General features: G+C 39.4%; 1 protein-coding gene across 10 annotated transcripts in view; it reads left to right on the top strand.

Moving 5' to 3' along the window:
• SYTL4 (synaptotagmin like 4) overlaps positions 1 to 26,432 on the top strand; it is a 196,533-nt gene that overhangs the window by 11,401 nt on the left and 158,700 nt on the right. For 6 of the 10 annotated variants that reach the window (XM_079910076.1, XM_079910068.1, XM_079910075.1 and 3 more), the window contains 5 exons: positions 426 to 569; positions 717 to 831; positions 1,838 to 1,966; positions 5,770 to 5,969; positions 23,921 to 24,090. The gene's annotated coding sequence lies outside the window, so the exon portion shown is untranslated. Of the gene's footprint in view, positions 1 to 425; positions 570 to 716; positions 832 to 1,807; positions 1,967 to 5,769; positions 5,970 to 23,920; positions 24,091 to 26,432 lie in introns of all 10 variants that reach the window. The other 4 variants (XM_079910077.1, XM_079910082.1, XM_079910083.1 and 1 more) reach the window with 4 other exon arrangements.

Genomic DNA, 26,432 nt, shown 5'->3' with positions numbered 1-26,432 from the left:
ATTCCCTGCCACAGCCATGGGAGAACCAGCCATTTCTCCAAGGAGACCTGGTTCCTTTTATTAAATCAGAATGTCTTCCAGAATATGAAAGATCTAGATGACTGTAATAGAACCAGTGGAAACCCATTTGTAGGGGTATGTGTGTGTAGGAGGTGGTTAACAGGAGCAAAAGAAAAAGGGAAATCTGGAAGGGTCATAATCCAATTATCTTGAATGATAGTTTACTATCCATTTGGAGGCAATTTAAGAACACAAACTAAGAGATACCTTGGGTTCAGATGCCAGCTCTGTCACTTTCTAGCTGTGTGTCTGTGAACCTCAGTTTCCTCATCTGTAATGTGGATATAATAACCTCATGAGGTTGTTGGGATGATGATGAAGTGATTTATTTATTTATGTATTTATGTACTTACCACACTCTGCAGCATGTGGGATTTTAGTTCCCTGACCAGGGATCGAACCTGCGCCCCCTGCAGTGGAAGCACAGAATCTTAACCACTGGACCTCCAGGGAAGTCCTGATGATTAAGTGATTTAGAACACAAGCTTTTGCACAGTGCCTTGCACATGGTAAGCATTCACATCTTAGCTATTATTCTTAGTTTCAGTTCTTATCTGAACTAGCTACTGTAATGTCACGAACAACCGTGAGCTCTCACTTTTTAAATTTGATGCCTTTGTTATTCAACTTCCTTCTTGTTATATTTCTTTCCCTAGGAATGATTTTCGTGGGACCCAGTGCATCTTCTCATTTGAGATATCACCGAGAAGCTGTGAGTGATGTCATTGCCCTGTACTGGAGAAGCACTGGTGTGTGGGGGTCTCTATGCAGGTGATGATTCTAGGGACCATGGGCTTGAAGTAGCAGCCTATTCCCCAGACCCCTATTCAGGTCCAGTCCACTCTTGAAACTCTTGAATCAATGTTTTTCTTCAAGGCCATGAGAAAATTATGTTGTTCAAATATGGTATATTCGTATTAAAGTGCAGTGAACTCCAAATCTGTTTTTGTTAATAGAATAAAAATTCTTTATCACCTTCCCGGCAAATTTAATGTCCCCTTGTCAGGTTAGCTCTTTAAAATGTAAGAAGAAATTGTCTTCCTTTTGATCATGCGATTCTCCTCCTAAAGGCTCTTCCTGTTTCACTGTGGATGAAGTCTAAAGTCCTCCTCCTGAATGTCAGCACCCCCTATTAGATTGCCACATTTTTTATACCCATGAACCTTCTCCCATGACTCCCATGCCTGACATGTTTTCTCATAATTTCCTTCACTAGACTGTCATTCAAATAACTTTTTAAACTCTTCCCAGAGTAATGTAAAGAGTGCTAATACCTCCCTATCTACTGTCTTTTGAACACTGCTGTTCAGTTATTACCTAGAGTGCACTGGCCTTTGGTATGTGTATGGTATAAATACTCAAAGTATTCAACATTTGGTTGTGTTTCTATATATCTTCTAAATATTTGTATTAATGTTGTCTTCTCCCTAAAGAACATGTATGTAAGTACCCCAGTCAATATAGTACTAAGTATCTGCTTATTGATAATGAGGAGGAAGATAAAGATAGGTCTAGAGTATAGTCATTGACAAATTTGAATAAGGGGACTTCTTACATCTGAGGTAGTCAGTGTCTCTGCCTTCTTAAGTCCCTTGGCTGTGATTATAGGAAATTAACTCCCAACTCAGTCCACAGCTGGGTGTTCCTTCAAGAAGATTGCTATTTCTGAGTCTTAGAGCTTGGAACCTATATTTATGGTTGGCCACTTGGGATCCATAATCTCAACCAGTGTCTAATCCTCCTGTAGGGATTGACTATTTTACATTACCATTCCTAGTTTATGCTGATGCTGCCTTCATCCATGCCTGTGATTGGAATCCTCATGCTGTACCTGCTCTGAGAAAAAAATCTAGAGATAAATGGAGTAGCAGATCGGTGCCAAATATACTTTGAAGATAACGGGAAGGTGAGTGCAGGGGAAATATATCTTTTGAGTGACTTTCCACATATACTACCAGGCAGTGACTTTCAGAAAATATCCAAAGTAAGACCAACTGTGTTGTTTACCTTCATCATCTCACCATACAAAGCACTGTTCTTATATTGAATGATTTCACTCATAGAATTTGAGTGATACATGTAGATAGTTAGTTGCATGTAATCGGGTAAAGGAGAAGATTAGTAAGCAGCCAAGGTCTGGAACTAGTACAGAAAGATAATAAAATGGTTGAAGTAAAACTATGGGACTTCAGATTTTTAATGCTGTTTAAAAGATGTGGATTGCCTGCTCTAAAAGAAATTAGAGAGGAAAATGATGGGAGAAATGTTAAGTTGGAGTGAAAACTCATGAAAAATGAGTCTTCCTTATTTCCTACAAAATAAAGTGGAGAAGCATTTGTTTCTTTGTTTTTCTTCTTTGCAAAATACACAAGTGGAAAAGAGAATTCGGAAAATCGTCATAGTCATTTTCCCTCTTGCTGTGCTATGGCTATGTCCTATTTGAAAGTACTGCTGTTGTTCCTCATTTCATTTTCTTTACACCTCTTGTAGCTGAAACTGTTGCACATTGCTGACAGGGTAGTTCTTGGGCTGGTCCTTAGCTCTGAAGAAGGCTGGTTCATTGCCTGCCAAATGTTACACCAGGACACTGGAGGCATTTTGCATGTCCACCGAAATGTGGAACCTTGCCTGCAGAAGAATCTAGCTTCCTGGAAGCAGGGACATAGAAGAGAAGCAGCACTGTTAGTATCCTCAGCAAATTATCAATGACAAGTGGAAATATAAAGCTACTAGGGTGTCTGTGAGGGAAATGCTGGTGGTAGTCACCGAACTACAGTGGCAAAGGTGGGCTCAACCTGTAGAAACTCACGTTGCCATTCTCTACCAACAAGAGCACAGTAAACTGTGTAAGACACAGATCTTGCATATTCAGCTAGTAAAATCCTGTGGTGCCCATGTGGATCACAGAGTTCTGGATATGAACTGCCACCCCTGTCCTCTAATTGACTAGAGGAGGTGAATCCAGGGGCACAAGGGTTCCATCTGTGAGTAAGCTTCCATAGTTGATTCCTTTAATTTATTAGTTCAACTCAAGTTGTAATCCCCTGTCTCCTAGTGATATGTTTTAATTTTTTTTAAGAAAAAACAGCTTTATTGAACTATAATTCACACTTAAAGTATACAATTCAGTGGTTTTTAGTATACTCACAGAGTTCTGGAACCATCACCACAGTCAATTTTAGAATATTTTTGTCACCTCAAAAGAAACCCTATAACCTTTAGCTATAAGCACCCCAATCCCCTATTCCCTCTAGCCCTGGGCAACCACTAATGTATATTTTGTCTCTGTTTGCCTATTCTGGACACTTCATATAAATAGAATATATGGTCCTTTGTGACTGGCTCCTTTTACTTAGCATAATGTTTTAAGGTTCGTTCATGTAGTAGCACATATTAGTACTTCATTCCATATGTATGTGAGAGAGTGTGTGTGTGTGCACATGCATGCACACACATAACAGCTATATTGAGACATTATTCATATAACATACAATTCACACATTTAAAGTGAACAATTCAACGGTATTTAGTATAATCACAGAGGTATGCAAATATCAGTCATTTTAGATAAATTTAGAACACCTGTTTTCAGTTCTTTTGGGGAATGTACCTAGGAGTGGAATTGCTAGGTCATATGGTAATTCTGTGTTTAACTTTTTGAGAAAGTGCCAAGCTTTCCAGAGTGGCTGTACCATTTTATAATCCCACAAGCAATGTACAAAGTTTCCATTTCCTCCACATCCTAATCAACACTTGTTACTTTGTTTTTTTGCTTATGACCAGCCTAGTGGGTGTGAAGTGGTATCTCCTTGTGGTTTAGTTCTGCATTTCTCTAATAATGCTGTTGAACATTTTTTCATTTGCTTGCTGGCCATTTGTATAACTTCTTTGGAAAATGTCTATTCAAGTCTTTTGTCCACTTTTTAATTGGGCTGTCAATATGTTGTTGAATTGTAAGAGCTCTTTATATATTCAAGATATTAGAACCTTATTAGATGCCTGATTTGCATATATTTCCTTCCATTCTTTGGTTTTTTTTTTTTTTTTTTTTTTGCGGTACACGGGCCTCTCACTGTTGTGGCCTCTCCCGTTGCAGAGCACAGGCTCCGGACGCGCAGGCCCAGCGGCCATGGCTCACGGGCCCAGCCGCTCCGCGGCATGTGGGACCCTCCCAGACCGGGGCACGAACCCGTGTCCCCTGCATCGGCAGGCGGACTCCCAACCACTGCGCCACCAGGGAAGCCCTGGTTTTTTTTTTTTTTAAGACTTAATTTTTGTGTGTGTGTGGAGCAGTTTGTAGGTTCATAGAAAATTCAAGAGAAAGGTACAGAGATTTCCCATGTACCTCCTGCCTCTATACATACATAGCCTCCCCCATTTTTAACATACCCCACCAGAGTGGTACTTTTATTACAACTGATGAATCTGTATCAACACATAGTAATTACCCAAAGTTCATAGTTTATCTTAGTGTTCACTCTTGATGCTGTACATTCTGTGGGTTTGGGCAAATGTATAATGACTTATGTCAGTCATTGTAATATCATACAGAATATTTCCACTGCCTTAAAAAATCCTGTGTACTCAGTACCACCACTCACCCCACAGCCCCTGGATACCACTGATCTTTTTTTACTGTTTCTACAGTTTTGCCTTTTCCAGAATGTTATATAGTTGGAATGATACAGTATGTAGCCTTTTCACTTTGTGTTCTTTGAGTAATAAGCATTTATAAGGTTCTTCTATGTCTTTTCATGGCTTGATAGCTCATTTCTTTTTAGCACTGAGTAATATTCCATTGTCTAGATATACCACAGTTTATTTATCCATTTACCTACTGAAGGACATCTTGTTTGCTTTCAAAAGTTTTGGCAATTGTGAATAAAGCTACTATACATACTTGTGCGCACATTTTTATGTGGACATAAGTTTTCACTTCCTGTAGGTAAATATCAAGGAATGTGATTGCTGGATTGTATTGGAAGAATATGTTTAGTTTTGTAAGAAACCACCAAGCTGTCTTTCAAAGTGGCTGTACGAGTTTATATTTCTACTAGCAATGAATGAGAGTTCTGCTCTTCAACATCTTTGCCACTATTTAGTGTTGTCAGTGTTCTGGATTTTGGGCATTTTAATAGGTGTATAGTGATATCTCCTTGTTATTTAATTTGCAATTCCCTGATGACATATGGTGTGGAGCTTCTTTTCATATGCTTATTTGCCATCTGTATATCTTCTTCAGTGAGGTATCTGTTAAGGTGTAAGGCCCATTTTTTTTTTTTTTTTTTTTTTTTTTTTTTTGCGGTACGTGGGTCTCTCACTATTGTGGCTTCTCCCGTTGTGGAGCACAGGCTCTGGACGCACAGGCTCAGTGGCCATGGCTCATGGGCCCAGCCGCTCCACGGCATGTGGGATCTTCCCAGACCGGGACACGAACCCGTGTCCCCTGCATCAGCAGGCAGACTCTTAACCACTGCACCACCAGGGAAGCCCAGGCCCATTTTTTAATCGAGGTACTTGTTCTCTTATTGTTTTTATTTTAATCCTTCATTCTTTAATAATTAGAGCTCAGTTACAAAAGTATTGGCTCTTTGAACATGATTTTTTATTAAGGTATTGTTGATTTACAATATATATAAGTTTCAGGTGTACAACATAGTGATTCACAACTTTTTTTTTTTGTTTTTTGTTTTTTTTTGTGGTACGCAGGCCTCTCACTGTCGTGGCCTCTCCTGTCGTGGAGCACAGGCTCCGGACGCGCAGGCTCAGCGGCCATGGCTCACGGGCCCAGCCGCTCCGCGGCATGTGGGATCTTCCCGGACCGGGGCATGAACCTGTGTCCCCTGCATCGGCAAGCGGACTCTCAACCACTGTGCCACCAGGGAAGCCCCAATTCACAACTTTTAAAGGTTATACTTCATTTATAGTTATTATAAAATATTGACTATATTCCCTGTGCTGTGCAATATATCCTTGTAGCTTATTTTATACATAGTAGTTTGTAACTTTTAATCCCATACCCCTATATTTCCCCTTTCCACTTCCCTCTCCCCACTGGTAACCACTAGTTTGTTCTCTGTATCTGTGAGTCTGCTCCTTTTTTTTGTTATATTCACTAGTTTTTTTTATGTTTTAGATTCCACATATAAATGATATCATACAGTATTTGTCTTTGATTTATTTCACTTAGAATAATGTATTCCAAGTCCATCCATTTTGTTGTAATTGGCAAAATTTCATTCTTTTTTATAGCCAAGTTGTATTCCATGGTATATATATACCACATCTTCATTTTCCATTCGTCTGTTGAAAGACATTTAGGTTGCTTTCACATCTTGGCTATTGTAAATAATGCTGCTATGAATATTGTGGTGCATGTATCTTTTCGAATTAATGTTTTTGGTTTTGTTGGATATATGCCCAGGAGTGGAATTGCTGGATCATATGGTAGTTCTATTTTTAGTTTTTTGAGGAACCTCCCTACTGTTTTCCACAGTGGCTGCATCAGTATACATTCTCACCAACAGTATACCAAAAGGGTTCCCTTTTCTCCACATCTTCTTCAACATTTCTTATTTGTGGGTTTTTTTTATGATAGCCACCTGACAGGCATGAGGTGATATCTAATGGTTTTGATTTGCCTTTCTCTGATGATTAACAATGTTGAGCATCTTTACGTGTGCCTGTTGGCCATCTATATGTCTTCTTTGGAAAAATGTCTATTCAGGTGTTCTGCCCACTTTTTTTTGTTTTTCTTTTGCGGTACGCGGGCCTCTCACTGTTGTGGCCTCTCCCGTTGCGGAGCACAGGCTCCGGACGCACAGGCTCAGCAGCCATGGCTCACGGGCCCAGCTGCTCCGCGGCATGTGGGATCTTCCCAGACCGGGGCACGAACCCGTGTCCCTTGCATCGGCAGGCGGACTCTCAACCACTGCGCCACCAGGGAAGCCCTTTGCCCACTTTTTAGTGGAGTTGTTTGTTTTTTTGATGTTGAGTTGTATGAGCTGTTCATACATTTTGGATATTAATCCCTTATCGGTCATATCATTTGCAAATATTTTGTCTAATTCAGTAGGTTGTCTTTTTGTTTTGCTGATGGTTTCCTTTGCTGTGAAAAAGCTTTTAAATTTAATTAGGTCCCATTTATTTATTTTTGCTTTTGTTTCCTTTACCTTAAGAGGTAGATCCAAAAAAATATTGCTGCAGTTTATGTCACAGTATTCTGCCTATGTTTTCTTTTAGGAGTTTTATGGTTTCTGGTCTTACATTTAGGTCTTTAATCTATTTTGAGTTTATTTTTGTATATGGTGTAAGAAAATATTCTAATTTCCTTCTTTTACATGTAGCTGTCCAGTTCTCCCAACACTACTTTCCCAACACTACTTTTCTCCATTGTATATTCTTGCCTCCTTTGTCGTAGATTAGTTGACCATAAATGTGTGGGTTTATTTCTGGGCTTTCTATCCTGTTCCATTGATCTATATGTCTGTTTTTGTGACAGTACCATGCTGTTTTGATTACTTTATCTTTGTACTATAGTCTGAAGCCAGAGAGCATGGTGCCTCCAGCTCTGTTTTTGTTTCTCAAGGTTGTTTTGGCTATTCGAGGTCTTTTGTGTATCCATACACATTTTAGAATTATTTGTTCTAGTTCTGTGAAAAATGCCATTGGCATTTTGATAAGGATTGCATTGAATCTGTAGATTGCCTTGGGTAGTATGGTCATTTTAACAATATTGATTCTTCAAATCCATGAACATGGTGTAGCTTTCCATCTGTTTGTGTTGTTTTCAGTTTCTTTCATCAGTGTCTTACAGTTTTCTGGGTACAGGTCTTTTACCTCCTTAGGTAGGTTTATTCCTAGGTATTTTATTCTTTTTGATGTGATAGTAAATAGGATTGTTTCCTTAATTTCTCTTTCTGATACTTCATTGTTAGTGTTCAGAAATGCAACAGATTTCTGTATGTTAATTTTGTATCCTGAACCTTTACTGAATTCATTGATGAGCTCTAGTAGTTTTTTGGTGGTGTCTTTAGGATTTTTTTCTATATAGTATTGTATCATCTGCGAACAGTGACAGTTTTACTTCTTTTCCAATTTGGATTCCTTTTTTTCATCTGATTGTTGTGGCTAGGACTTCAATACTCTGCCCATTTTTCAATTGGATTTTTTTGGCTGTTGAGTTGTATGAGATCTTTATACATTTTGGATATTAGCCCCTTATCAGATATATGATTTGTAAATATTTTCTCCCATTTGGTAAGTTGCCTTTTCATTTTGGTTATGGTTTCCTTTACTGTGCAGAAGCTTTTTGGTTTGATGTAGTCCCACTTGTTATTTTTGCTTTTGTTGCTTTTGCTTTTGGTGTCAAATCCAAAAAATTCTTACCAATATCAATATCAAGGAGATTACTGCCTATTTTTTCTTCTAGGAGTTCTTTTTAATGATTTCAGGTTTATGTTCATTTTGAGTTAATTTTTGTGTATGGTGTAAGGTAGTTGTCAAGTTTCATTCTTTTGCATGTGACTATCCAGTTTTCCCAGTACCATTTATTGAAGAGACTGCCGTTTCTGAATTGTATATCTTAGCTCCTTTGTCATAAATTGACCATATATGCATGGATTTGTTTCTGGGCTCTCTACTGTGTTCCATTGATCTATGTGTCTGTTTTTATGCCAATACCATACTGTTTTGATTACTATGACTTTGTAATATAGTTTGAAATCAGGAAGTGTGATGCCTCCAGCTTTGTTCTTCTTTCTCAAGATTGCTTTGACTACTTGGGGTATTTTGTGGTTCCAAAGAAATTTTAAGATTTGTTGTGTTTCTTTGGAAAGTGCCATTGGAATTTTGATAGGGATTGCACTGAATCTTTAGATTGCTTTGGGTGGTTTGGACGTTTTAACAACATTAATTCTTCTAGTCCATGAACATGGAATGTCTTTCCATTTAGTTGTTCTTCTTTCATAAATGTCTTCTAATTTTCAGTGTACAGGTCTTTCACTTCCTTGGTTAAATTTATTCTTAAGAATTTTTTTTGATGCAGTCATAAAAGGGATTGTTTTCTTATTTTCTCTTTATGGTAGTTCATTATTAATGTATAGAAATGCAACATTTTCTGATTTTGTATCCTGCAACTTTACTGAATTTGTTCATCAGTTCTAAGAATTTATTGATGGAGTCTTTAGGGTTTTTCATATATAATATGTCATCTGCAAATAGCAACAGTTTTACTATTTCATTTCTGATTCGAATGCCTTTTATTTCTTTTTCTTGCCTAATTGCTGTGGCTAGGACTTCCAGATACTATGTTGAATAAAAGTGATGAGAGTGGGCATCCTTGTCTTGTTCCTAATCTTAGAGGAAGGTTTCAGTTTTTCTCCATTGAATGTGGTGTTAGCTTGGACTTTTCATATATGGTCTCTATTATGTTAAGGTATGTTCCCTCTATGTACACTTTGTTGAGATTTTTTAAAATCATAAATGGATGTTAAATTTTGTTATATGCTTTTTCTGCATCTGTTGAGATGTTCATATGATTTTTACCCTTCATTTTGTTAATGTGGTATATCACATTGATTAATTTGCAGATGTTGAACCATCCTTGTTTCCCTGGAATAAATTCCCCTTGATCATGGTCTGTGATTCTTTTATAGGGTTGATTTCATTTTGCTAATATTTTGTTGAGGATTTTCACATCTGTGTTCATCAGGGATATTGGCCTGTCATTTTCTTTTTGTGGTGTCCTTGCCTGGTTTTGTTATGAGGATAATACTGGCCTCGTAAAATGAGTTTGAAAGTGTTTCCTTCCTTTCTGTTTTTCTTTGGAAGAGTTTGGAAGGATTGGTGTAAATTTTACTTTAAATGTTTGGTACCATTCACCAGTGAAGCCATCTGGTCCTGGACTTTTGTTTGTTGGAAGGTTTTTGAATCTGATTTAATCTCCTTACCTTGTAATCAGTCTATTCAGTTTTTCTGTTTCTTCATGATTCAGTTGTCGTAGGTTGTATCTAGGAATTTATCCATTTCTTCTGGGTTGTCCAGTTTATTGGCATAGTTGTTCATAGTTGTCTCTTATGATCCTTTTTATTTCATAAATTTTAAATTGAATGATGAAATCTCACACCATTCCACTCTGTCCCACCTGGAATCCCCAGTCATTGACATAGTCTGCTCCTGACACACAACCACAGACCTCTCTTCATCTCATCATGTAGGTATTATATTACCTCACATCATCACAAGAAGAAGGGTGAGTACAGTACAATAAGATACTTTGAGAGAGAGAGAGAAAAAGCACATTCATATAATTTTTATTACAGTATATTGTTAGAATTGTTCCATTTTATTATGAGTTATTGTTGTTAATGTCTTATTATGTCTAATTTATGAATTAAATTTTATCATAGGTATGTATACATAGGAAAAAACATAGTGTGTGTATATATATATATATATATATATATGCTTCTATACTGTGCAGTTTCAGACATCCACTGGGGATCTTGGAACATATCCTCCATGGGTAAGGGGGGACTACTGTATAGCTATCCTTGCTTGCTTTTGGTTTCCATTTGAATGGAATATCTTATTCCAGGCCTTCTCTTTAATCGATATATGTCCTTAAAGTTGAAGTCAGTCTCTTGCAGGCATCATATAGTTGGGTCTTGGTTTGCTTGTTTTTTTAATTTGTGCAGCCACTCGTGGTCTTCTGGTTGGAGAGTTTAGTTTACATTTAGAGTAATTATTGATATGTATGGTCTTATCACATTGTTAATTGGTGTCTGGCTATTTGTAGTTCATTTATTCCTTTCTTCCTCTCTTTATCTCTTCTTTTGTGGTTTGATGACTTTCTATTTTTAATTTTTTTATTGAGTTGTATTTGACATATAACACTAAGTTTAACGTGTACATTATATTGATTTGATACATTTATTTTGCAGTATGATTGCCATTGTACCATTAACACCTCTATTGCATCACATAGTTATCATTTCTTCTAATATTGGGAACAATTAAGATTAGTTCCTGGACTTCCCTGGTGGTGCAGTCCTTGAGAGTCCGCCTGCCGATGCAGGGGACCGGGTTCGTGCCCCGGTCCGGGAGGATCCCATATGCTGCGGAGCAGCTGGGCCCGTGAGCCATGGCCGCTGAGCATGCACGTCCAGAGCCTGTGCTCCGCGGCGGGAGAGGCCACAGCAGTGAGAGGCCTGTGTGCCGCAAAAAAAAAAAAAAAAAGATTAGTTCCTTAGCAAATTTAATGTTTAATACAGTTTTGTTGTCTATAATCACTGTACTGTGTATAGGTCTCTAGGAATTATTTATCTATTTGAAAGTATTTACTCTTAAATGACATCTCTCCCATTCTCCTATCCCCCAACGCCTGGTAAAGCCCATTTTATTTTCTGCTACTATGAGTTTGGGTTTTTTAGATTCCACGTATAAGAGGTATCATAGATTATTTGTCTTTCTCTGTTTGACTTACCTCACTTAGCATGATGTCCTTAAGGTCCATCCATGTTGTTGCAAAGAGCAGAATTTCCTTTTTTCATGGCTGAGTAGTATTCCATTGCATCTATACATATCACATCTTCTTTATCCTTTCAGCCATTGATGGAAAATCAGTTTGTTTCCATATCTTGGCTATTGTAAATAATGATGCAGTAAGCATAGGAGTTCATATATCTCTTGTTAACCAGCTTTCATTCCTTTGGATATATACTGAGAAGTGGAATTGCTGGATAATATGTTAGTTCTAATTTTAATTTTCTGAGGAATCTCCATACTTTTCTCCATAGTGGCTGAACCAGCTTACAAATCCCACCAGCATTGCACAAGGGTGTCCTTTTCTCCACGTCCTTGCCAACACTTGTTATCTCTTGTCTTCTTGATGACTTCTAGTCTTACAGGTGTGAGGTGATATCTCATTGTAGCTTTGATTTACTTTACTCTGATGCTTAGTGATGTTGAGCACCTTTTCATGTGGCTGTTGTCCATTTGGGTTTCTTTTTTGAAAAAATGTCTATTTAGTTCTCATGCCCATTTATGGATTTTTTAAATCATTGAGTTGTATGTATTATATAAGTTCTTTATATTTTTTTGATATTACTCCCTTATCTGATACATGGTTTGCAAATATTTTTTCCCATTCTGTAAGTTGCCTTTTCATTTTGTTGATCGTTTCTTTTGCTGTGCGGAAGCTTTTTAGTTTAATGTAGTCCCACTTGTTGATTTTCACTTTTGTTGCTTGTGCTTTTGGTGCCACATCAAAAAAAGCATTGCCAATACCAATGTCAGGGAGCTTCTTCCCTGTGTTTTCTTCTAGGACGCTTATGGTTTTAGGTCTTATGTTTAAGTCTTTGATCCATTTCAAGTTAATTTTTGTAAGTGGCGTAAGATAGGGGTCCAATTTCATTTTTCCGCATGTGGTTATCCAGTTTTCCTGACAGCATTTGTTGAAGGGACTATCCTTTCCCTACTGGATGTTTCTGGCTTCCTTATCAAATATTAGTTGACTGTATATGCAAGGGTTTAATTATGAGCTCTCTATTCTGTTCTACTGGTCTCTGTGTCTATTTTTATTCCAGTACCATGCAGTTTAACAAAAGAGCAAAGACAGCACAATGGACCAAAAATAGTTTTTTCAACAAATGGTGTTGAAATCACTGAGCATCCTTATGCAAAAAAAAAAAAAAAAGAATCTAGATGCAGACTTTATACCCTTCAAAAAAGCAACTCAAAATAGATTAGAGACCTAAATGTAAAAAAGTGTAAAACTTTGAGAATATAACATCGGAGAAAATCTAGATGTTTGGCAGTGTTTTTTTTTTATACATCTTTATTGGAGTATGATTGCTTTACAATGGTGTGTTAGTTTCTGCTTTATAACAAAGTGAATCAGTTATATACATATACATATGTTCCCATATCTCTTCCCTCTTGTGTCTCCCTCCCTTCCACCCACCCTATCCCACCCCTCCAGGAGGTCACAAAGCACCGACTGATCTCCCTGTGCTATGCGGCTGCTTCCCACTAGCTATCTACCTTACGTTTGGTAGTGTATATATGTCCATGCCTCTCTCTCTCGCTTTGTCACAGCTTACCCTTCCCCCTCCCCTATCCTCAAGTCCATTCTCTAGTAAGTCTGTGTCTTTATTCCTGTCTTACCCCTAGGTTCTTCATGACATTTTTTTTCTTAAATTCCATATATATGTGTTAGCATACGGTATTTGTCTTTCTCTTTCTGACTGACTTCACTCTGTATGACAGAATCTAGGTCCATCCACCTCATTACAAATAGCTCAATTTCGTTGCTTTTTATGGCTGAGTAATATTCCATTGTATATATGTGCCGTATCTTCTTTATCCATTCATCCGAAGATGGACACTTAGGTTGTTTCCATGTCCTGACTATTGTAAATAGAGCTGTAATGAACATTTTGGTACATGACTCCTTTTGAATTATGGTTTTCTCAGGGTATATGCCCAGTAGTGGGATTGCTGGGTCATATGGTAGCTCTATTTGTAGTTTTTTAAGGAACCTCCATACTGTTCTCCATTGTGGCTGTACCAATTCACATTCCCACCAGCAGTGCAAGAGTGTTCCCTTTTCTCCACACCCTCTCCAGCATTTATTGTTTGTAGATTTTTTGATGATGGCCATTCTGACCGGTGTGAGATGATAACTCATTGTAGTTTTGATTTGCATTTCTCTAATGATTTGTTATGTTGAGCATTCTTTCATGTGTTTGTTGGCAATCTGTATATCTTCTTTGGAGAAATGTCTATTTAGGTCTTTTGCCCATTTTTGGATTGGGTTGTTTGTTTTTTTGTTATTGAGCTGCATGAGCTGCTTATAAATTTTGGAGATTATTGGCAGTGGTTTTTTAGATGCAACACCAAAGGCACAGTCTATGAAAAAATGGATTGATAAACTGAACTTAATTAAACTTAAAATTTTCTGCTGTACAAAAGACTGTCAAGAAAATGAAAAGACAAACCACTGCCTGGGAGATAATATTTGTAGAAGACATACCTAATAAAGGGACTGTTATTAAAATATGCAAAGAACTCTTAAAACTCAACAGTAAGAAAATACCACAGTTAAAACATGGCCAAGAAGCCCTAGCAGATCCCTACCAGAGAAGATATATAGGTAGAAATTAAGCATATGAAAAAGTATTCCACATCATATATCATAAGGGAAATGAAAACTGAAACAAAAGTGAGATACCACTATATACCTATTAGAATGACTAAAATCCAGGACACTGACAACACCAACTGCTAGCAGGGATGTGGAGGAACAAAAACTCTCATTCATTGCTGGTGGGAATGCAAAGTGGTACAGCCACTTTAGAAGGCAATTTGGCAGTTTCTTACAAAAGTAAACATACTCTTACCATATGATCCAGCAATCATGCTCCTTGGTGTTTATCTAAAGGAATTGAAAGCTTATGTCCACACAAAAACTTGCACTTGGATGTTTATATCAGCTTTATTCTTTTTTTTCAAAGCAAACAACTTTTTATTGAAGGGTAGTTGATTTACAATGTAGTATTAGGTGTTCAGCAAAGTGATTCATATATATATAAACACACATACATATGTATTCTTTTCAGTTTCCTTTCCATTATAGGTTATTAAAAGATACTGATTTTAGTTCCCTGTGCCATACAGTAGATCCTTGTTGTTTATTTTATATATAGTAGTGTTAATCTGTTAATCCCAAACTCCTAATTTGCCCCTCCCCCATCCTTTCACACTTGGTAACCATAAGTTTCTTTCTATGTCCAAGAGTCTGTTTCTGTTTTGTAAATAAGTTCATTTGTATATTTTTTTAAGATTCCACATATAAGTGATATCATATGATATTTGCCTTTCTCTGTCTGACTTCACTTAACATGTTAATCTCTAGGTCCATCCATGTTGCTGCAAATGGCATTATTTTATTCTCTTTTATGGCTGAGTAGTATACTATCATGTGTGTGTGTGTGTGTGTGATATATGTATACACACACACACACACACACACACACATAGGTACATACATACACACCATATCTTCTTTATCCATTCATCTGTCGATGGACATTTAGGTCGCTTCCATGTCTTGGCTGTATATCAGGTTTATTCTTAATTGCCCAAACTTGGAAACAACAAAGATGTCCTTCTGTAGGAGAATGGATAAATAAAATGTGGTACATCCAGACAATGGAATATCACTAAATATTCCTAAAATGTGCTAAAAAAAAGAGCTATCAAGCCATGAAAAGTCATGGAGGAAACTTAAATGTGTATTACTATGTGAATGAAGTCCATCTGAAAAGGTCACATACTATATGATTCCAATTTTGTGACATTCTGGAAAAGGCAAAACTATGAAAACAGTAAAAAGATCAGTTGTTATCAGGGATTATGGAGGAAGAGGGGTGAATGGGCAGAGTACAGAGGATTTTTAGTGCATTGAAACAACTCTGTATGATTCCATAATGGTAGATACATGACATTATACATTTGTCTACACCCATGGAATGTACATTAAAATTTAACTCTAATGTAAACTATGGACTCTGGATGATAATAATTTGTCCATGTAGGTTCATCAGTTGTAACAGATGTACCACTCTCATGGAGGATGTTTTTATTTGGGAAGGCTATTCATGTGCGGGAGCAAGGGGTATATAGGAAGTCTCTGTATCTTCTACTCAATTTTACTTGAACCTAAAACTGCTTTGAAAAATAAAGTCTATTAAAAAGTATAAGACATACTTGAAAGAAGTTAGGTAATATCTACATCAATGAATGACATCCCATGTACATAGACTGGAATTTTTAAGATGGCTGTGCTCCCCAAATTCATCTATAGATTCAATGGAATGCCTATAAAAATCCCATCTGTTTTATGGCATAAACTGGAAAGCAAATGTTAAATTCATATGGAAATACAAAGAACCCAGAAGAACCAACAATCTTGAAAAAGAACAAAGTTGGAGAATTCACACTTTCCAATTTCAAAATTTACTGTAAAACTACGGTAATCAAGATAGTATGGTACTGCAGTATTTATATAAGGATAGACATACACATCAATGGAATTCAATGAGAGTCCAGAAAAATAACCCTTAACATTTATGATCTATTGAAATTCATCAGTAGTGCCAAGACAATTCAGTGGGGAAGGAACAGTCTTTCTAACTAATGGTGCTGGAGTTACTGTATATCCACATGCAAAAGAATGAATTGGGATCCTTACATCAGGCAATGCACAAATGTTAACTCACAATGGATCATAGACCTTAATATAAGGGAAGAAAAGTATAAAGAAGTCTTCATGACTGGATTACGCAATGGTTTCCTACACATGACACCAAAAGCATAAATGACAAAAGAATAGAATACATAAATTGGACTTCTCAAAATTAAAAACTTTTGGGATTCAAAGGACACTATGAATAAGGTGAAAAGACAACCCACAAAATAGGAGAAAATATATTTAAATCATATATCTGATGAGGGATTTATATCAAAAATAAAATTCTTGGGCTTCCCTGGTGGCGCCGTGGTTGAGAGTCCGCCTGCCGATGCAGGGGACACGGGTTTGTGCCCTGGTCCGGGAAGATCCCACATGCCACGGAGTGGCTGGGCCCGTGAGCCATGGCCGCTGAGCCTGCGCTTCTGGAGCCTGTGCTCCACAACGGGAGAGGCCACAGCAGTGAGAGGCCCGCGTACCACAAAATTAAAATAAAATAAAATAAAATAAAAATAAAATTCTTGCAACTCAATAATTAAAAGACAGTCCATTTGAAAATGGGCAAAGATTGAATATTCGCCAAAGGAGATTTGCAAATGACCAATAACGATATGGAAAGATGGTCAATATAAACAGTCCCTAAAGAAATGCAAATCAAAACCACATTGAGAGGGCTTCCCTGGTGGCACAGTGGTTGGGAGTCCGCCTGTCAACAAAGGGGACTCAGGTTCAAGCCCTGGTCTAGGAAGATCCCACATGCTGCGGAGCAACCGGGCCTGGTCACCACAACTACTGAAGCCCGCGTGCCTAGAGCCCGTGCTCCACAACAAGAGAAGCCACCACAATGTGAAGCCTGCACACCGCAAGGAAGAGTAGCCCCCGCTCGCCACAACTAAAGAAAGCCTGTGTGCAGCAACAAAGACACAACACAGCTAAAATAAATAAATAAAATTTTAAAAAAATACATTGAGGGATTGATCAAGATGGCGGAGCAGGAGAACATGGAACTCATCTCCCCACACAAACACATCAAAAATACATTTACATGTGGAACAGTTCTCACTGAAAACTAGAAACTGCCAGAAAGACTCATGCGCAACCAGGGCTGTAAGAAAGATCCACACATAATCAGATAGGAAGGGAAGAGAAGTGATCAGGTCAGAACCAGTGTCCCTGGGAGGGGACTCAGGGGAAAAGGGAGACTCCATGGGTGGAGATTCACCCTGGAAAGTGAGTGGGTCAAGTCACAGATTGGATGCCCCAGTCCTGGGGTCCTGCGCAGGGGAGATGATCGCCCTTGACTGATTGGGACCATTGGAACTAACAGGAGGGCTAGGGAAGCCTGGACTCCACACCTGAGGCATGCATATGTGCTGGCTTGCCCCTGAAGCAGGGCGGAGAGGCCAGAGTAAGGACTCTTCAAGTGGCTGCCAGTTTCCTGCTACTGCCTCAGCAAGTGCCCCAGCCTGAGCCATGTGAATGCTCCAGCCCGCGCTTACTCCACATTGCGGCACAGGACTGGATTTAGGGCTGCCATGGTCTGGGAGAAAGCTCAGAAGGATGCAGAAGTGACTCAGTCCCAGGGCAACGTTTGGGTGGGACGGCAGTGGCCATTGTTGGTGCTTACTCAAGCAGCACATCAGAAGCAGCCCAGAACTCTGACAGTGGCCAGTCCACCACAGCTCACCCCCAGATGCATGCTGAGAGTCCAAATGGGACCCCCTGCCCTGTGGTGTGGCTCCACAATAGGGCAGGGGTGGCAAAGGCTAGGGGGAGTGATTGGCTGTGAGGGACAAAGGGGACTTGGACCCAATACTCCATGTGAGCAGAGTGAGGGAAACAATGTGGATACCTGCACAGGTAGTGCATCAGAGACAGCTTGGACCATTGTTTGTGGTGAAACTGAAAGCACTAGGGGGACCCCCTTGCTTCAGCACTCCTCCTCCTCTGGGTCAAGGGTCCCAATCCTGGCAGAGGGAAAAGCACACACTTAAGGGAACAGAGCCAGCTTGGGCCTGACCCTCAGGACTTCTGCTCCAGCAACTTGGGAGCAGACCCTGTCCCTGATAGGGCAGTGATGGCCACTGAGCAGAGGGGAAACCCTACCTCACACCTGGCTCCAGCACTAGCACCTCCATCTCCAGCCCCACCTCCTACCAAGGCGATAGCTGCCAGCACACCCTGAGGAAAGATGTGACTTGCATCCACGTCAAATCCAGCTCTCCCACCAAAGGCACTGGGCACACGTAGCCTGCATAAGGATGCTCCCATGTAAGGACACCCCTTTAAGACCACAGTAGGTAACTGTTTCACCTAAACTCATAGAGGCAGAGAAAGTTAAGCAAAAGGAAAAGGCAGAGAAAACCCTGAAAAAGCAAATAATGGAAAACAATTTACCAGATAAAGAATTTATAGCAATTGTAGTAAGAATGTTAATTGAATTAGGAGAAAGGTGAACACAGAATTTTAACAAGGAACTAGAATATATAAAAAAGACCCAATCAGAAATGAGGAATTCAATAACAAAAAACACCCTAGAAGGAATGAATAGCAGACTAAATGAAGCAGAAGAGCACATAAGTGATCTGGAAGTTAGAATAATGGAAATCATCCAAGAAGAAAGTCAAACAGAAAAACAAGTTAAAAAAAGAACAGTTTAAGAGATCTTTTGAGATAACATTAAGCATACAAACACATTATTGGGGTCCCGGAAGGAGAAGAGAGAGGAAGAAGGGGATCGAAAATGTATTTGAGGAAATTATCACTAAAAACTTCCCAAACCTGAAGACAGAAAATAGATATTGAGGTATAGCAAGCACAGAGGGTCCCATACAAGATGAACCCAAACAGATCCCACACCAAGACATACCACAATTAAAATGGCAAAAGAGGGGCTTCCCTGGTGGCACAGTGGTTGAGAGTCTGCCTGCCAATGCAGGGGACACGGGTTTGAGCCCTGGTCTGGGAAGATCCCACATGCCGCGGAGCAACTAGGCCCGTGAGCCACAACTACTGAGCCTGCGCGTCTGGAGCCTGTGCTCCACAACAAGAGAGGCCGCGACAGTGAGAGGCCCATGCACTGCGATGAAGAGTGGCCCCCACTTGCCGCAACTAGAGAAAGCCCTCGCACAGAAATGAAGACCCAACACAGCCAAAAGTAAATAAATAAAATAAAATGGCAAAAGAATTTTAAAGGCAGCAAGAGAAAAAGAGTCATATACAAGGGAATCCCCATAAAACTACCAGTTAATATCTCTGCAGAAACTTTGCAGGCCAGAAGGAAGTGGCATGATATATTCAAAGTGCTGAGGGAAAAACCTGCAACCTAGGATACTCTACTCAGCAAGCTCATTGTTTAGAATAGGAGGAGAACTTCTCAAACAAGTGAAAGCTAAAAGAATTCAGCAATACTAAACATACCCTAAAAGAAATGTTGAAGGGTCTTCTCTAAATGGGAGAGAAGAATCTATAAGAAAAGGAAAATCCCACTAGGGAAAGCAAATATATAGTAAGAATTGAAGATCATTTAAAGAAGCCAGCATGTAGATTAAAAGACAAAAAGTTGTAAAAGCAATTATAACTGCAATAAACAGTAAAGGGAGAAGCATGAAGATATAAAATATGACATCAAAAACAATGTGGGGAGGGGAGTAAAAAATGTAGATCTTTTAGAATGTGTTTGAACTTAAATGACTACCAGTTTAAAAGAAGTATATGTAGTAGTATTCAATATATATGTACCCCATGGTAACCACAAATTAAAAACCTACGATAGATACACAAAAACTAAAAAGAAAGGAACACATACCACTGAAGAGAATTATCAAAATAATGAATGTAGACACAGAACTTACACCCTTCACAAAAATTAACTCAAAATGGGTAATAGACCTAAATAATTTGGTTCTGTTGTTTCTGGAATTGGCCTTCTAATGTGATCAGATTTAAAGACACTGATGACTCTATTTCCAGTAGTAAAGAGAACATTAATAGTCCATGATGGGAACTGTTTATAGAGATACACAAAATATATACTCCTAATCAACCACTTATAAGAAGCAAGAGGCTAAGTGACTCAGTGAATGATACTTTTCAACGTTTTTTGAAGATTAATGAATTAAATGATGTGGTTGGTTGCTTCTAATGTTGCTGGACAAAGTGGTATAAGAAAAGGATAAGCTCAGGGATTTGAATACCTAGCTCAAGTGTCATGTAAATGACTTAAGAGCTTCTCTGTGTGCCTTGAATAAGAGTCTTATCTCCTGTAGAAGCAGAGCTAAAATTGCTGAAAGTCAAACACAGCACTTCACCTTGTAATTGGCTGAGTTACAACACAAATTTAACTCAGCCTTGTAGAGTGTCTACTGTTAAAGTGAAGGCATTGATTACGAAATAATGGGATCCTGCAAATTGGGATGGAAATGTGTGGGAAGACGCTGATGAAGCTGGAGACATTGAGCCCCTAAATACTGATAAATCTTCTTTGCCAGTGGAAGAGGTCTCCCCACCCCCAGTGGAAACGGCCTCCCCATCTTCAGTGGAATCGACCTCCTTACCCCTAGCTGAGTTGATATCCTCAGCCCCAGGAAAAGTGTCTTTCCCAACTATAGAAGAAGTGGCCTCCTTACCCCTACCGGCAGCAGCATCTCCACTCCCAGTTTCCCCTCCTACAGTGGTATGGTCCTCTCCACCTGTCTATGGGGATTAACATAGCATTGCTTGAAGAAATGGTAATTGCCTCCCTTTAGGCAGTTGCCATACAAGATCATGGTGAGACCCCTCAGGGTCCACTCCCATCACCCTTCTCTGCTTCTAGACCTATAACTATACTCAGGTCCCAGCAGGCCTCTAAAGATGAGGTACAAAGTGTGATCCATGAGGGAGTGCACTACACTCCAAATGAACTAATTGAGTTTTCTAATTTATATAAGCAGAAATCTGGGGAAATTGTACGAATGTATACTAAGAATGTAGGGTAATGGTGGAAGGAACATTAAGTTGGATCAGGCCGAATTTACTGATATGGGCTCATGTTGGTTTGCAACCTTGGGAGTCCCTGGGTGATTGAAACTGGCCCCCATACTTGGAGTACAAGGAGAGACCCAAGAAAGAGACCACTCCAGATTGGTAGGTGGCAGTTTTAATAAGCAAGGGAACTTACATATGAGGTTTATCTTGGGTAGTCACAAGACAAGTGGATCTCTGCACCCACCAGCCAGCATCTTAAAAGTTTAGTCATGTGCACAGTCCAGATTGTCTCAACAATACGTTACTTTCTCAAGGCTGCATCCTTGAAACAGCTCATAGTGTGGGAATGGTGAGCAGAATGTACATTCCAAGGACAGGGGAATGGGTAAGCAGCCATCGATTGCCCAGGTCCAGCTTGCAGGTCAACTGGAGGTCAAGTCCTCTCAATAACCTCCTCTAATACTCCATCCCTGGTGACCAGCTCTTACAATCTTATACATCCTCCTCTTCTGCAGTGTCTCTAAGTAATCAGCAAAGAGTTTTAATACCATGGATGTGGCTCAATTGGTAGCTCTCTGGCTACATTGGAGGTAGTTGCCTCAGCAACAGTATAAGCACATGCAAGAGAAAATACAGATAAAGATAATGATTCTCAATATAAGTAACAATTTTTTTCCCACCAAGAACCCCATGATCCAAAACATTGATTTACTAAGTGCCCTAGTGAGATTGGATCACTCAGGGCATTCACTTGTGTCCTCATGTGATTTAATAAAGATGATACATTAGTAGACTCATCAGGTATGAACATAGAACATTCTGTTTGGGTAGTGGCATGGGTGCCTCCTTGTGAGGCAGTAATACTGTCCAAGTCCATCCTATTTTAGAGGATGGTTTTTCTCTTTAGATATTTGTCAGTGTTCAGTAAAGAAGGGCTTTGCTGGCTATCGTTTAAGTCTTGTTTGGTGAATCTAGTAAGGGATTCTATGTGTGCTATAATGTTCTCTAGGCTAATGTTAGGAATAAAGACAATGGCCAAATGACCCTGGCAGTGGAAACTGTGCCCACCCAGTGACTGGACACCACAGGACAGGGACAGCAGAAGTCTAAGGTTGGAAAGACAGATATTTAGCAGGAACTTGTATCGGGAAGTCTTCTCATATAGGAATAACACTTGTTGTCTGATATGTAGATGTTAACATGACTGCAGCTTTAGGAATCTGACCTGGTTGTGCATACTATACACGTTGCCAGGGGAGGCAGCACTGTCAGGCATGAGGAGATAGACAGCGGGTGGGATATGCTGACCAGGACTTCCACCTTCTCCCCTCTTTCAATGGTGCATGTTCCATTCTAGGTATGTTGTGCTTCAGTAGGTCTGACTTGCAGTAGGACGGTGGGATCCCAGTGGAGATTGAGTAGTTCTCCTTCATCCAGAGGTGCAAAGTAACTCACCCATCCTGGTGGGATGATTGGGATTTGCAACATTGCAAATTTCAGTAGATAACACTTTCCCTAGGCGTGATGGGGCTTGGTGTTCTCAGCAGCATAGCATGTTGATCCATGATGAGAGTCGAACAATAGTTGTCTTCCACGACTTCCATACCTTTTTATACCTTCACGGTGTTGGGTGTATTAACCAGTCTGGCATATGGGGAAACAGGTCCTACTGTTTGATCTTTCAAATGTAATAAAGCCTGGGACCATATTTTAGTCCATTAAGCCAAGGTCATTTTACCTGTTAGTAATTTAATCTGCTGTTTAATATTCCATTTTTCCTTTCTACCAACACTGCTGCTTGTGGGCTATAGGGAAGATGGAACCTCCACTGAATGTCATGTACTTTTGCCAGTCTTGCATACCATGACATTTGAAATGTGAACCCCCAGTTACTGTCTATTCTATGAAGGTATCTGTACATGGTACTCAGCTTCTCTAGTCTCCTAATGGTGGCAGCCTAGTTTGCATGGCAACAATGGAAAGCTTGGGTTAGGCCAGATACAGTGTTCACACAAACCAAAGTGTATTTAGCACCTTCAGTGAGATAGAGGAGGCTAATATAATCAATGTGCCAATGCCTCACCAATTGGGAACTCTTGTGGATGGCCCCAGACTCCTTTGGCAGTTGCCTTGGCTGTTGTTTAGAACAAACAGGACATGTTGTTGCTGCATTAGCCAAGTCACTGTATTCCAAGGGCAATCTGGCATCCTTGGTAATACACCATCACACCTGAGTGCTACAGTGGCCACTCTTTATATGCACCCAATCTGCTGTGGAAGACAGTGAGGACTGCCTCAGTCTCTTGCAGATGAACTTAAATGTCTTTCTACACATCCTGACTCCATGAGGGCTTATTTGTGATTATTCATCCCTTGGTTTCCCATTATCCAAGACATAAGGTTAAACCCTTTGGAACAGCCCAACTGTCAGTACAAAGGGCTAATAGCCAGGGCTCATGAGTGATCACCAGCTACATTGTTGAGTTCAGCACATAGGCTGCTATGGTTCATTCTTGTTTCCATCCAGATGGTGTCAGTTTGGGCTGAATAGCTACTGAAATGCATGTGGGCGGGTTGCCCTGACTAGATCCATCTGTACACCAGGCATTAATGGGAATTTCTTCTATTACCTCTCTACAGGACCCAGGGGCCGCCATAGGAATAAGGGCAAAGACATTTGAAGGATCTACATGTTCCACAGGCCTAGTAGCACCTGCATTTCCAGAGACAGTGGGCTGATGGACAGGGTGCTCCTCTGCTGCATACAGGCATGCAACTTAGTCAAAATAGGAGTTTGAGCAATAACAGAGGTGAGTTGATAGAACATATTCTCAACCCAACTCTTCATGGGAAGGGAAGTTCTTAATATGCTGTTCATTAAAGCTGTCTGATCATATCTGATTCTATGCACATTTTAAAATATGACATTCCAATCAAAGCCTTGGTAATATAACCAAGTTTCCAATTGTGTCCTGTTTCAATGAAAACAGATTCTTATTGAACTTATGCAAATAAGTATGTTGCCATAAAATAAGATTACTCACCAAGAGTTTCTGAATCCTGGCTTTGGTTAGCAGTTTTATAAATTCATCCTTTTTTTCCTTAGAGTTCTGTGAATTCTTATTCAGTTCAGTGGTATAATCTTCTTTATCAGAAGCCTGTATATGTCAGTCTTTTCCATGAATCTCCTTGAATATGAAGCACTTTTGCAGGAATACTTTTGCAAAAGCATCAGAGTAAAAAAATAACTGTAAATGACAAAAGACTTTAAAATGGCCATGGTTAAAGATCTGATGAGAGTTCATTGTAATGCAGTTGACAAGAGAATTTGGTTATTTCTGTAACATCATTTTTAAAATAACTAGAATTATTGTTGATGGAGGTCATTGAGAGGACGTGACCACTGGTTGACCCATGGCTGGACCTGGGCAATCAGAGGCTACTCACCTCTTCCCCTGTCCTTGGAATGTACATTCTATTCACTGTTCCAACACTAGGAGCCATTTTCAAGGATGCAGCCTTGAAAGAGCAATGTGTTGTTGAGGCCATCTGGACTGTGTATGTGACTGAACCTAGTTAATGCCTCTATATAAACTTTTAAGATTCTGGTGGACTGGTGCAGAGATTTACTCATCTTTCAGCTGCCCAAGACAAGCCTTGTATATAAGTTTTGTTGCTTATTAGAACTGCTACCTACCAATTTGGAATGCTCTATCTCTTTCTTCAGTGTCTCCTTGCCCTCTGTGTATGGGGGCCAGTTTTTGAACCAACAGTTGATGAGCCGGCCAGGAGACCTGAGAAATGGGTCTTGGTAAAGAGGCATCTGTGGGGGAAAAGAGGTATCTTGAGTTGGTCACGACTTCTCTGTGACCAGGGGTGGACCATATGTTAGATGCTTGTGGATCACTGCTTGAGTACAGGGACCTCCTGAAAATGCTAGCTGGTTTGACATGCTTGTTTAGAAACTACACATAGTGCACTGTGGCAAACAAAGAAAACAAATGGCTTCTGCAGTGGGCTGGTCTCTACTGTGGTCAGTAGAGTAATTTAACATATCAAATTTAACACATCAAATAAGTCTAATTAGTTTAATCTCTCTCTCTCTCTTTTTATTTTTGGCTGCATTGGGTCTTTGTTGCTGCACGCGGGCGTCCTCTAGTTGCGGCGATCAGGGGCTGCTCTTTGTTGCAGTGCGCAGGCTTCTCATTGCGGTGGCTTCTCTTGTTGCAGAACAAAGGCTCTAGGCACGTGGGCTTCAGTAGTTGTGGCTCATGCGCTCTAGAGCGCAGGCTCAGTAGTTGTGACGCACGGGCTTAGTTGCTCTGCAGCATGTGGGATCTTCCCGGACCAGGGCTCAAACCCGTGTCCCCTGCATTGGCAGATGGATTCTTAACCACTGCGCCACCAGGGAAGTCCCTAATATCTCTCTTATCAGGAGAGAGGACAAATCTTTCAGATGTTCCAGGGACCCTCTGGAAAATCCCAAAGTTAGTTTGAAGTCAAAAAGACTTCATTTAGAATTTAATTTTGGGGAAGTTTGTCAAAAATATCAAAAAAGGTTTTAAAAGACTTGCTTAAATAGTATTATAGGTCACTGTGAAATAATATTTAGTTATCTATTTAGCCAAAGTGTCAGTTAAGGACTTTGAAGGCAAAATCAGAAAGTTACATAGTCATAAAAAATCTTAGCTCTTTTAACAGAGAAGACTCAGTTTTCTTAAGTAATGAAAGAACTGATAAAGACAACATGAAGCGCAGAAAATTATTTTGATAAAACACAGAATCTTTGTTTTCTAGGTAGATTACTTAAAAGGTAAAGAAAAACTTTTCATAATCTTATCAAGAACAAACCAATAGTTCAAGGAAAGTTTGTTCTTCTCAAAGATGAAAGAAAATTAAATTTTAGTTTTACCTAAGTACACTATTGATATTAAAGCTTTTTTTCTTCACCAATTAAATAGAGCGCTTTTATAAATTAATTTTGGCAATACCATTCGGATGTAGAAATATATCATATATAACAGGTAAAAATAGACATACAAAAGCATACAGACAGATACAAACAGAGACCATATAACTTTCATTTAAAAATTTTAGCCATGAATCAGGTACAGCAATACAAAACTCACTAGTTTATAAATAATAGTTGAAT

The sequence above is a fragment of the Stenella coeruleoalba genome (assembly GCF_951394435.1).
Source record: "Stenella coeruleoalba genome assembly, chromosome: X".
NCBI classification, from domain to species: Eukaryota; Metazoa; Chordata; class Mammalia; order Artiodactyla; family Delphinidae; genus Stenella; species Stenella coeruleoalba.
This window is presented reverse-complemented; position numbering and strand designations above follow the sequence as displayed.